Below are 11,979 nucleotides of genomic sequence, written 5' to 3'. Positions count from 1 at the left end.
AGTTTGGTCTTTTTGCTGCTAATTCTCCTTTTTTTTTTTTTCTTTTTTTTTTTCCCTACTATCTTCTTCTCAAAACTTCACCTTTTTTCATTAAAAATGCATGTTTACAGATTTCTTAGCAATGCTTAACAATCGTTTAGATCTTTGGGGCAGAAATTACATCTCTCAGAGAAGTGTAAGTGCAAGTGTATTGATAAAAGAAGATATAATATCTGACATGAAAAAAAAAATGGCAAGAAGGATTGTTGTACCAGGTCACGGCTTCATTCAGATTTATTGGACATCAAAGCAAATTTAATGAGCTCCTGTCCTGCTTTCCCTCTTACTATTTACTGCCTTCTTCTCCATCCACTTTCCCTTCAGTTCTGTCCTGCCCTCCCTTCCTGTTGCTCTCTTTCTCCCAAACCCCACGTTTTCTTTAATCATGATGTCTTACATGGAACTGGGCCCTAATGATGCACGGACAGAAGACAGCTGAGCTGATCTAACATCTCAGTGGCAGAAGGAATAACCTCACACCTCACACCCCCTTCCTTCCCTCCTCGGCTCCTGCCTATGCACCATCCCCAGCTCTGCTGCTCTCCTCTCTCCCTGGCCAGTTCAGCTCTCAAAGGCTGGAGTTTCACAGGTATTTGAGGCAATCTAATAGTCGGCTCTGCTGGGATAGGTCTCCTGCCTGGCAGCCTTTCTCCACCCCTTCCGCTTCCATCCTTTCATTTCATATCCACAATCATCTCTCATTCTGATGCCACTGATCCTGTCTGCTGCCTTGTATTAGCTATGGAATCAGTCAGACCTTCTTTTATTTAACTGTCTAACCAGGCAGATGTTATCTTTTTTGTATGCGATTTATTTTATGCCATTTTAGTAGAGTGAATCAGCTCAAAAAGAGGGCTGACAATGACCAGCCAAGAACAAAAAAGTGAACAGTCGGGCATATGGTTCAGAGAGGACAGAAGAGTGGTAACAGAACTTTTTCTTTCCGCAGCATTGACCTGTTATTTTAACTTGCAATGTTTTGTGAAGCCCTCCACTGATGCTAAACAAACCTGCAAAATAAAGTGAACAGATTTCAGCCAGCTTAGTGAGCTGAACTGGCTCCCTCGGAGGCAGAATGAGAACTTGAGTAATTGCAGGTGCCAGGGTGGAAGCTGGGGAGCAAGGAAGGTGCTGGGAGCAGCGAGGTATTGGGCTGGTTTAACTATTTTGTCAAAAATGCCCTAAGTAAATAGTCAAACTGTTAAACAAACACAAAGCAATATTCAGGCAGAGGGTGAGAGGTTGAAATGGTGTGGAGAGGGTGAAAGGCCTCACTTAGAGTGAAGGGAGCTGTGCTTCATCCACAACCAAAGCACGATTAGCTGGGGAGTACTGCACAGTGGCCCTGGAGAATTTTCCTTGAAAGAAGATTCAGGAAAGAGGTCTTGAATAACACGATTTTAAATGAATGAGAATTTTTGTAATAGAATGATTACTGAGAAAATCAGGGGGATAATCTTGTTACTGATTATAACTTCTACTGCTCATTAGATCTAATGCATCTATTTGTTAACACACACTTTAAATCTACATTTGCATTTGGTCCACAGGACTTCTTTAACATGATGAATGTTTTTTTAAAAGCGGAATTCTTTAAAAGTAGAGTGATCGTTTAGTAATCATTGTACTTTAGTGGGGCTTTCAATTAAAAAAAAAATAAAGCACTTTTAGTTCTATGCTATTTTTTGCTTTCCTATAACTATTCAATCCATCAAGGAGAGAAGAAACCATCTCTCAGTATGAAACGAGCTGAGGAAAACCCACTGAGTGGCTGCCTGAAGCCCAACCGTAGCTGCCCAGAAGGAAGGCAGTGAGCCCGGCCGCCGAGGCCGAGCTGAACGCAGCGGCGTGGGCGCGGGGAGCTGGAGCTGGAGCTGCGCATCTCGCCCAGCAGCCTGCAACCAAGGGGAGAGCCTGGCAGCTGCGCCAGCATTCAGGGTATGCACATCCATCAAACGGCCTAAGCACACTTGAGGCGGAGAACAAATAGCCAAATGAGGCGTGAATCCTCCGATCTACTCACTCTGACTTCTTCCTACAATCTTAATATGAAGGGAGTATTACGAAGCTCTGCTCTCATGGAGCTCTTTGTGGATAGTCCCTAATAAAAACTGCGACAGAAGGATCTTCATGAAGGTCTTTCATCTGTGATATTTAAGAACCTCTTCGCTACCCAGGTGTTTGAAAACGATCCTGTTTGTTCATTTAGCAGTTTCAGTAGCTATTACAAATCAGAACATGGATTTTTACATCTTTTTAAAATACTTCCAGTTTCTGAAGCCAATGCATTTTAAAATTCTCAGTTCTTAGTAATGTACACTATTCTACACATATTCTTACACTTCTCTGCCAAAACAGGAGCCATTACGCTTCCACAAGCTACTAAAAGAAACGAGTGATTTACTCACCTTGTCCCTCCTATTTATCAATATCTTCTGCTCACTCTCTCCCAATAGGGAACTGCTTTATGATTAGGAACATGCTTAGCAACTAGTAAGGGCCACCATTGGGCAAGATTTACATGGAAAATCCAGATATCCTTTCTACTGTTAAATCTTCAGTGGTAACAGTTACCAGACGCAGGATTTTAAGTACTGTCATCTGTTTTTCCTTAATAAAATACACAGTCATATTTCACTTGCTCAGACATAGTCTTTAGCTTGAAATAACAGAATTATTAGAAAGCCTGTTAACACATCAGTATCACATACAGACACCAGTTTCCCTATACAGCCACTACCATATACAAGCATGAAAACTGCTAACATAAATCATTTCACTTACTGAAAAAAAATGGCAGTTATTCCATCTGAAGGAAAATGAACCTGTTTTGCAATCGTTAAGGCCATATGCTCTTGTACAACAGGAGTGTCAGCCACCATCATATCACTCAGCATCTCCAACCACTGGTAACACATGTAGCAGGCTCCGGTGAAATCAGGCTATCAGAATTCGGAACCTCAAGTCACCTTTCCTAAAAAGTACATGGACAGTAAGACACATAGAAATAGGATTTACGAAAGCAATTCTGCAGAGAAGGACATTGTCTGAACTTGCCAGTGCGAAAAGCAGAAGGAAATACTCTGCAAAGGAAAAGAGGGTGCATCCTCACGACCAAGTGTCTGGTACTGCAAAGCTTCATCTAATGCTGGCCTGAGCTGGTGAGTGTTACTCTTTGATGATACAAATTAATACAGAAATCAATAGAGTCACAGGAGCAGCTCGGATTACCTGTCTCTCATAAGCCTGAGTGCCCTGAACACTGAGCTACAGAATTCATCTCTTTCTAATTCAGGGAGTATTTATTTATGCAAAGTTAAAACAATTTCAGCATGAGTGACAAGAGAGAAGCACCCCATCAAACACAGCAGCTGGGTGATAAAGCACCCGCCCGGGAAGGGTCCTCTCCCTCAGGGGGCAGGGAGAGCCGAGTTTATGTCCCTTGACAACAAGGGACATTGTTCTTGCAAGGGGACACCTCCTCCTCCTCCTCCTCCTTATCCTCCTCCTCTTCAGTATGCTTTGTATGGGATTAAGTGTGTGTTTTGAAAAACACCTATAGGAGCAAAGACTCCTTTGAAAAAAGCTGGGAAATGCTTTGTTTTTGACTTCTGCTGGGGGTCAGGGTCATCACATTCCTCATTCAGTACCACCAAGATTTAAACAGCTCTCTACATTACACTACAGGCAGCAGATATTTAGGTACTTCTAATCTGTTAGGATTAGGCAAGAGTTTTTAAGATTCCTGTTTAGATGTAAATGTCAAAATCGCTGGCAGAATCCAGATCTCTCTTCTTAATCTATCTGAAAGTAAATACAATCCAGAACCCTGCGGGGCTCTGTCTCACTTTAGCAAAGCAGAGCTGCAGAAGATATTCCCTACCTCAGTACTTCAAGCTGTACACCAGGAATAAGGTCCCTACATCACAATCCTTTCTTTTTCCTAAAACTCTGTGTAAATGGACAGCTCATCCTCATGGCTCTCCAGCCACCAAGAGGTACCTAATCCTTAATCAGCAAAACTTGATAATAATTTTCAGCTGCCTGAAATGAAAGTATTTTCTGAAAACCAGACTCAATCCAGCCAAAGGTCAGTAGAAATAAAAAATGCTGTCAGCTCAGGACTTAACGATGTATTTCTACCTCTGTAGGCCTATAATTTCCTTAGGTACCTAAGAGGTCATGTCAATCCTAATGTCTCCCAGTTTTATGAATGCAACCATAAGCCCCTTTTAAATCAGATTACAAATGATTATTACAACTCTAAATCAAGGGAAAGGCCCACCATTTTCTCTAATTGGAAAGCTAATTTAATTATAATTCTTTTCTTTCCATATGCTTTGTTTTTTTTCCATTATATTACAATAGATAGGGTTTGTGGAAAAGAAACAGTTAATCATCTATGACCTGTGAAAGATAAAAATTTAGTTCATATACATTGGGGCATCCACACTTTTAGTCACATTTTTATTGTTTTGGCATTGCAGGTATCTTCATATACAGTGTTATGGCTTTACTTCTGCTCTAAAGTAGCAGAGAAAACTAGATAACTGGATAGCTTATGTTGTTGTAACATTTTCTAACTTATTCCTTCCAGAATAGGATATTAAAAGAAAAAAAAATAAAAAATAAACAGCTGAAGTAAAAAGCTAATAGTAAGTCAGTAAGCATAGTGTGGAAAATGGTCAATGTATTCAATATCAATATGATTTTGCACTGAATTAGCATACATTGACATAGCCTCCCAACAAACTCATCTTGTCCTATTAAATTTTTGCTGTATCTAAATTATTTTTCTTTGTCAAAAAGAAGCATCTTCTCACATATTAAATGAGCCAAATTGTATATTGTGTAGCTTTATTGGATTAAGCATTTAATTATTTATTAGACATCACGCATAACATTTATGTAAGAAGACTAACATATCCTTGGACCTTTGACTCTGATCTACAAAATCTGCCTGCTGAGTTACTATCTGTCTATAAATTCACTTGAAAAATGTAAGAGCATGAGCATTCCTTCAAGTTTTTGCTTCCCTAGAGATTAAAATAATGCTAATATAAAGATTACAACACTGACTGTCTGAATGGATCCCTCCTGTCTATGAATTAATAAAATTGCACTTTCTGTCTTAGCTTTTCAGTGGGTGGCTTTCACCCACTTAAAGGATTTCACTGTCTGAAGGCTAATTCTTCATTCTTCTCTTAAGCTGTTTCTGAGTTTCTGCCAATACTACAGAAAATTCTAGCAGCATAACTACCTACATTTTGTTTCTTCAGTATAAATTCTGGCAGGCAAACCTCAACTAAGAGCATTCTTCTGGAGTCTGCCTCCCTCATTCGTACACATAAATAAACATGCATGCACACACAAATTCAACTGATTACACTCTGGGTCATAATCTTATACTCAGTAAAAAAACCTTTAACCTCATTTATCTCATTATCTTCTGACTTGGAACCCTCTTAAAATTTGCTGCTCCATCTGCTTATCAATATACTAAAAAATATAACAAAAAAGCTGTGATACTCCCTAGAAAGTAGAGCTTGTTGCCTATATAAACCCTTTCTTTTTCTCACCTAGATACCAAAGGTAGCATTTAGCAAAATAAAGACAGGGATCAAGGTAGTAATAGGATTCTTTGGTGAAACTGCAGACCCTTGCCCCACAACAGTTCTTTTTTTCTCTAGATATTCTTTAGTAAATCAATTTTGATTCACCAGTGAGAATATATATGTTAAAATATTGTAATAGAAAAGGAGTAGCTCATAGGCAAGCAGGCAAGGTCTTAACCTGTGCCCATGCTCATTGCTGATACGGTATAATCTTCTGAATCAGGCTGCACACACAGCAGTCTATCTGAGGAGACTAGAGGAGCAGACGTGCGCCAAGTGCATCAAATAGCGTCCTTTGCCTGAGTAGGTCCCATAGTGACATGCATGCAAAAGAACTCTTGCTTTTTCAAAAAGCAATCCTGAATAAAAACTCTTCTCATTCAAGATAGAGGCCTTAAGGAACATCCTGCATGTTAACAAACATCTTCAGATAATGCCGAGTTTGATGCTCATTTCCTAGTTATTCACAGACTCTCTTAAATGGAGCTCTTTCACTTCTGCAGCTTAGCCTAAGGAAATCCTGCAAGAACAATGTGTGACTGAAATACACACAGGTTTCCCAAATGGTAGCAAGGCCCATTGATGCTGCTTCAGATAGTACCAAGACAGCAAGCTGTAACACAAGCTTAACAAGAAAGCTTGTTTGTATAGCACTGATTTGGATCCAAGCTTTTTTTTTTCCTTTCAGCTCCTGGTATATTATGTAAGTGTCCTGCAGTGAAGAAGACACCTAGTTGCCAAATTACATTTCCTTCCCTCGAGTACATCAGCTGCTGGAATTTCAAATCCACCTATGCAATTGCTTACTCCCCAAATAAGTGTTCCCCGAACAGTTACTGTCCTTACTAACTCGGCCTGAAATCTCAGCTGCTGAGAGTCTGGTGACAGACAGAGAGGCCTTGAATGCTCCCTTTCTAAAATCAGGTCACCTTGCACCATGGCAATGACATAGTTCTGTTAATTAGGGTTAATTTACTGCTGCAGAAGATTTCTGGTTTGATACTTCTGGAGCCTGCACAACCTGTGCACATTTGCAGAACAAGCGCAGCACGGCGGGTGTTAGTGATTTCCTAGACTATCTCTGTGTACAAGGAGCCAACCTTAGGTGCCCTCGATTACCCAACTGTCCTGCCTCAACATCAGCAGGGTGTAATTGCTTCCAGCATATGCATACCTTTCCACTGTAAAAGAGATTCAGACCATTAATTCATTTCAAGGTTAACACTAGATAGGTAGCTCTCTACCATTTCCAAGACAGATTACTTCTGGATCTCTACAAGAAATAACTCTGTATCCATCTGCAAGATTTCTGAGCCAATCAATCTTCCTCCTTTTCTTCCTTATTTCTACAGGTTTATATACCATCTTCTCCAGCCACAGCCTGGGAAAAAGCAGTTGCTCCTCTTTCTTGTCAGAGCATCTCTAAAGAGTCCGTTATGCTCTTGCTTTTCTTATTTTCTTACTGTGTTTACTGTGCAGTGTTTCCTCAGCAAAGCAGGTCCACAATATTCTTGTATGCCCAGCAGGCAGCACTGGACATGTATTAATGGAGATACTGATTATCAGTCATCTCCAGAGGCAATCCTGCTGACCAGCCAAGAAACTCATAAAATATTTTTAAGTCTAGATTTCTTTTTCCAATTTTGTTTGTGAAGATACATTATTTCTCTGTGGAGATGTCTACATCCCATGGTTACAGGAAAGTTGTATTTTGACTGGAACAAAAACAGGAAGCGTATGATAAAAGCCCATAGTAAAACAGAATTCAATTTTCAGCAAAAAAATAAATCATTTTTAAAATGAAAGTATTTATGACACATTATCTCTAGCCATGGATAAATGAAAAATAACAGTCCATCCAGTAACTGACTTCAGGGCTTTCATATACAGGCAAATACTGTTATTAATTGTTATTATCAGATATGCTAAATCATTTAGAAGTAAAAGCATATCTTATGTGTCTCTTTACACCTAAGACATAATTTTGAGTGTGTTTGGTAAAACTTTAAAATTTATTCAGCTATAAGCTTGACCTCAGAATCTCACATGTGCAGTCATAACCCAGCTATATTCACAAAAAGCAATGCTCATTTATCCATCAGGCGCTATTAAGTGCCTATTTAGGTGATGTTGTTGTTATTTTTTATATAGCTGAGCTATTTGCCTGAAGTAAAGTGGCATCAGCACGCAATTTCCATGCTCAGTTGGCACCACTACCTCCTCTGGATGACAGTCTGTACTGTTTCCCTTTTTCCTTCTCGTCACTCCAGCTGCAAGACCCAGACGTCAAACTCAGGAATGCATCTTTTCCTGGCAGTGACAGCTGATTCTGTTGCTGGCATCTCTGCTGGTGACGGTTCTGAAGCTGCCTCTGTGGCACAAGTTTAAACTGCAGACAGCCCTTTTTATCTATATGCTGAAATCTTTTCAGTGGATTTAATAATGGGAACTGAATATTATAGATTTATCAAACCTTTATCAAAGGTTTCATTATTATTATATTGGTTGTGTATTCATTTCATGACAGCTATCATGCTTATGCAACCAGTTCATGACAGCTATCATGCTTATGCAACCAGAAACTGCATGTAGGAAGCAAGAAGGCGGCTTCCAAAAGAGCTAAAAAGGCATCAGTGATAACTGCCTAATTTTAATAACTGATCCGAAAGAAGAATAAATCAAAGGATAAATTATGAAAGAAAAGAGGACAGGTAGAAAGAAAAAGGGGAAGAAATTATTTAAAAACTGATTGCAAAGAGGCAGGAGAATAAAATCAGGTAAGATTGTCTAAAAACATTTTTCCACCTGTCTCCAAAATGTTACTAGGTTCTTTAAAAAAGAACCAAGGGAAGGTATTATTTCCAACTAATACCTTTCTTTAATTTTCTCTCTCTCTTTCTCTCAGTTTCATGCTTTTCTTCTTGGGTCGTTTGGTGCAGGATTTCACCCTCCATCCCACAGACGAGGTCTTTGTCTCCAAGGGGCTGTGCTGGAGCTTACTCACATATGATGACTAGTCTGGAGCAGTGAATGAGTCAAGCAGCTTCCATCCTGCCAGGACAGCACCTGTGTGCTGACGCTGCCTTAGCCTACGTGATAAATCCACTTTCCTGTTAACAGCTCCCCTAAAGAAAGGACAGTATGTCCCCCTTGCCCTCAGTGGAAATATTAATTCTCCTGTGCAATAAACATAACTGTGAGACAGCTTCTACCTTATATGAATACTACAGTTGGTTTACAGTAAGATGCACATACAGTTACTACAACTTATAATGACAAAAGTAAGGAGGGCATGTTCATTAACAAACTGTGCAGTGAAGCCAGCCAGCAACAGGGAGCAGAGCTAACTCCCAGGCTGAAAGAAGAGAGGCTAATGGCTGAATCCCTCAGTGAGATAAAGCAATGCAAGTGGTGTATTACCCCTGCAAATAGGTAAGCAGACTGGAAAGTTTAGAGATAAGACAATATTAATACTTAGCATTTGTAATATGAGAGCCTGCCTGACTTCTCTGTTATAATTAGCTCATCCCAATATACCTGTTAGATGCTGAGCACTGAGGCAATAAAGCGGCTTCATATATTCTTTTTTTATATATACTTTGATGCTATGGAAGTGCCTGTGCCAATGAGACAAGACACTGGTCCAGATGAATCCTTGGTCTTATATTCTACTTTTTACATTTGAAAAATCTTACTGAAATCAGCAGGATGTTTAAATTCTTACGCAAGTCTAAACACCCAGGAAAAATGAAGAAAGGAAGAAACTCACTGAAGAAAGGAAGATTTTGGAAGTGAAGGGCAACTCAAAAGCAGAAAGATTTTATGAAACCACAGAGGCCAAAACTAAAAAAGAAAATGAAATAAAGAAGTAAATAAAAATGAGTAGCTTAGAGAACAATTTTGTGAGTTCTATGAAAGAGAACAGAACATTTTCACACACACACACACACACAAAACACACACAGAAAACAGGAATACAGATTTAGTACTAACTATCCTCTAGTGAGACTGTGGCATGATTGCTGCCCTCCTATTTTGGAAAACAGGAGGATTTTTGTTTTTGTTTTGTTTTTCCCTTCATTACTTACTTACTCAAGAGTGTCAGCAACTTCAGCAACTATGTCTGACCTCTAGCACCAACAACCTGTATCTCTACAAGGAATATCCACATACCTACCCTTCTGAACATACACTCTTAAAACTCAGGAGCTTAAAAAGAAGCTTCAACTGCAATCCCAGCTGAGACTGATACACAGGTGCAGGTGGTGGGAGAATGCAGTTTGCACAGGTAAGAGCACAGGGATGGTAACAGGCAGGAGAGTGCATAAGGCAGGGAATTGAAGAGTAAGAAAAATTCCAGCATTTTGGTGCTGAAGATGAAAATAAAGGACACTGTAAGAGCATCAGCAAGGTCAGAGATATTGGGAAAGAAGACATTTTACTCGAGGAAGAAATGTATGGTACATTTCTACCGCAACAAAGATATGATTCTTGTCTCAAAAATGTTTTAGTTTAGCAGCATGGAAATTTCTCCCCAAAATATTCTTACAGTTCATGCTACAAACCAACTTATAAAAAGTAGATGCTCTTTGGAGGCTGTGATCAAAGTGTTAAAAACAATCAGTTACACTTGCAAGGGCGAAAACTTAAAATGGTAGCATACAAATGGAAAAAGGAAATCATGTCTTTAATTACCTACTTTGCATGTAAAAGTCAGAACTGTGACACCTTATCACCAGGGAGATTAGAGCCAGAGCACAAGCAAGGGCAATGGGTGTGGGTGCTAAAGACATTATCACATATTCTTCCATTTATGACCTTTTTGTTTTTGTTTTTGTTTTGAATACAGGGGATTTCACACAAAATGAGGCAAAGCAAAAAGTAAGCAAGTCAAGTTGTTGAAGAATTTGGTCTCCAGCATCTCTGCTCTCCATAAACAGACTTTATTTCATCTAAGTCTACTTACTGTTCAACACCATATTAACACTGTTTGTGTAACTGCCAAGTGTTCAAATCAGTAGTGGCCTTTTTGCCTCCATAATGCCAGAAGAACCTAATCACAGCTTTCTGCACACACAGGCACAAACAGGTACACTGTGCTCTCCATTCTTCACTCTTCAGTTACCCTTCAGTTACTTTCAGCTTCAATACTTAGAGAGGCTCCAAGAAATGATAAGTTTTTGTCTGCTCAAAAATAAATAAATAAATAAATAAATAAATAAATGAGTCAATGAGTGCAGCAGAAAGCCGTATCTCAGCTTTTCAGGAATCTCCTTCTGGAAGAATCAAAGTAATCTCCTGATTTAGCAGGAAAAAGATATCATTGGCAGATAATAAAAAAGGCATTCTGAGAGGTTCTGTCTCATTCTGAATTCTGAGAGTCTCTCAAAAGAGTTGAATAGAGACAAACAGGCTTAACCTCCAGCATTCTAGATTTCCCTCCTAGAAGAAGGAAAAGACACAATGAATATTGTTCATCCAAAGAAAAAGTCATCACATAACTTGTGACTCAGTCCTCCTAAAGAAGGATTTAAATCCACCTTCATTTCCCACTGGGAATCCATAACCAGACTGTTAAGAGCCTCAGTATTACAGGAAGGTAGAGCACTGGCTACTCATCTTTAGGAAGACAGAGGGCAGAAATGCTGTTTAACTAACTAAGCTAACAGGGAGTGTCCCATTTTTCAAACTCAGCAAATCATCCATAATCATGAGGAGAGTGTCTTTGGGTGAGACCGGCACCTGGTTAACAGTGTCAACACAGTCTTCTGGGTTGTGTATATATCGTATATATGCAGCTGTAAGGGTCTGGCTCCTACCAGAGAAGAGCAAGCCTGTACTCAAGCTAATGTCCATTGGCATCCCATCCTTAGGTGAGGCAGAGATGATCTGAAAGCAAGTCTGGAAACTGTGGGAAGTTTTACACACCTCTTCCAAGAGCTGAAACAAATTCAGAAGAAAACAGCTTTGACCAACCCCAGATAACCGTGATAACCTTGTTTGCATCCTGCTTTACATTGCAGAAGAACATCAGACATAGCTGAAGGAAATACATAAAAAAGCTTCCCCCCTCAGCAGCTGGACCATACGAACCAAGGTCAGAGACTGGATCTCTCACAAAAACACTGGCTGTTCTTTTACGTGCCCAAGGCAAGGAGTTCATTTTCTGGATACCCCCAGGTTCTGAAAGAGTACTATGAGGACTGACCCACGGCTCTCATTTGTAATAATCGTAATAAATCTCATTATGAAATTCATCAAGCTATTCCACTACCTTAAAATTAAAAAATGGCACTTAGATGCTTTGTGATCATCAAGTCCATTG

This window comes from Tinamus guttatus, unplaced genomic scaffold (genome assembly GCF_059628265.1).
Source record: "Tinamus guttatus ecotype Peru unplaced genomic scaffold, ASM5962826v1 Tinamus_guttatus_pri_ptg000133l, whole genome shotgun sequence".
NCBI classification, from domain to species: domain Eukaryota; kingdom Metazoa; phylum Chordata; class Aves; order Tinamiformes; family Tinamidae; genus Tinamus; species Tinamus guttatus.
This window is presented reverse-complemented; position numbering follows the sequence as displayed.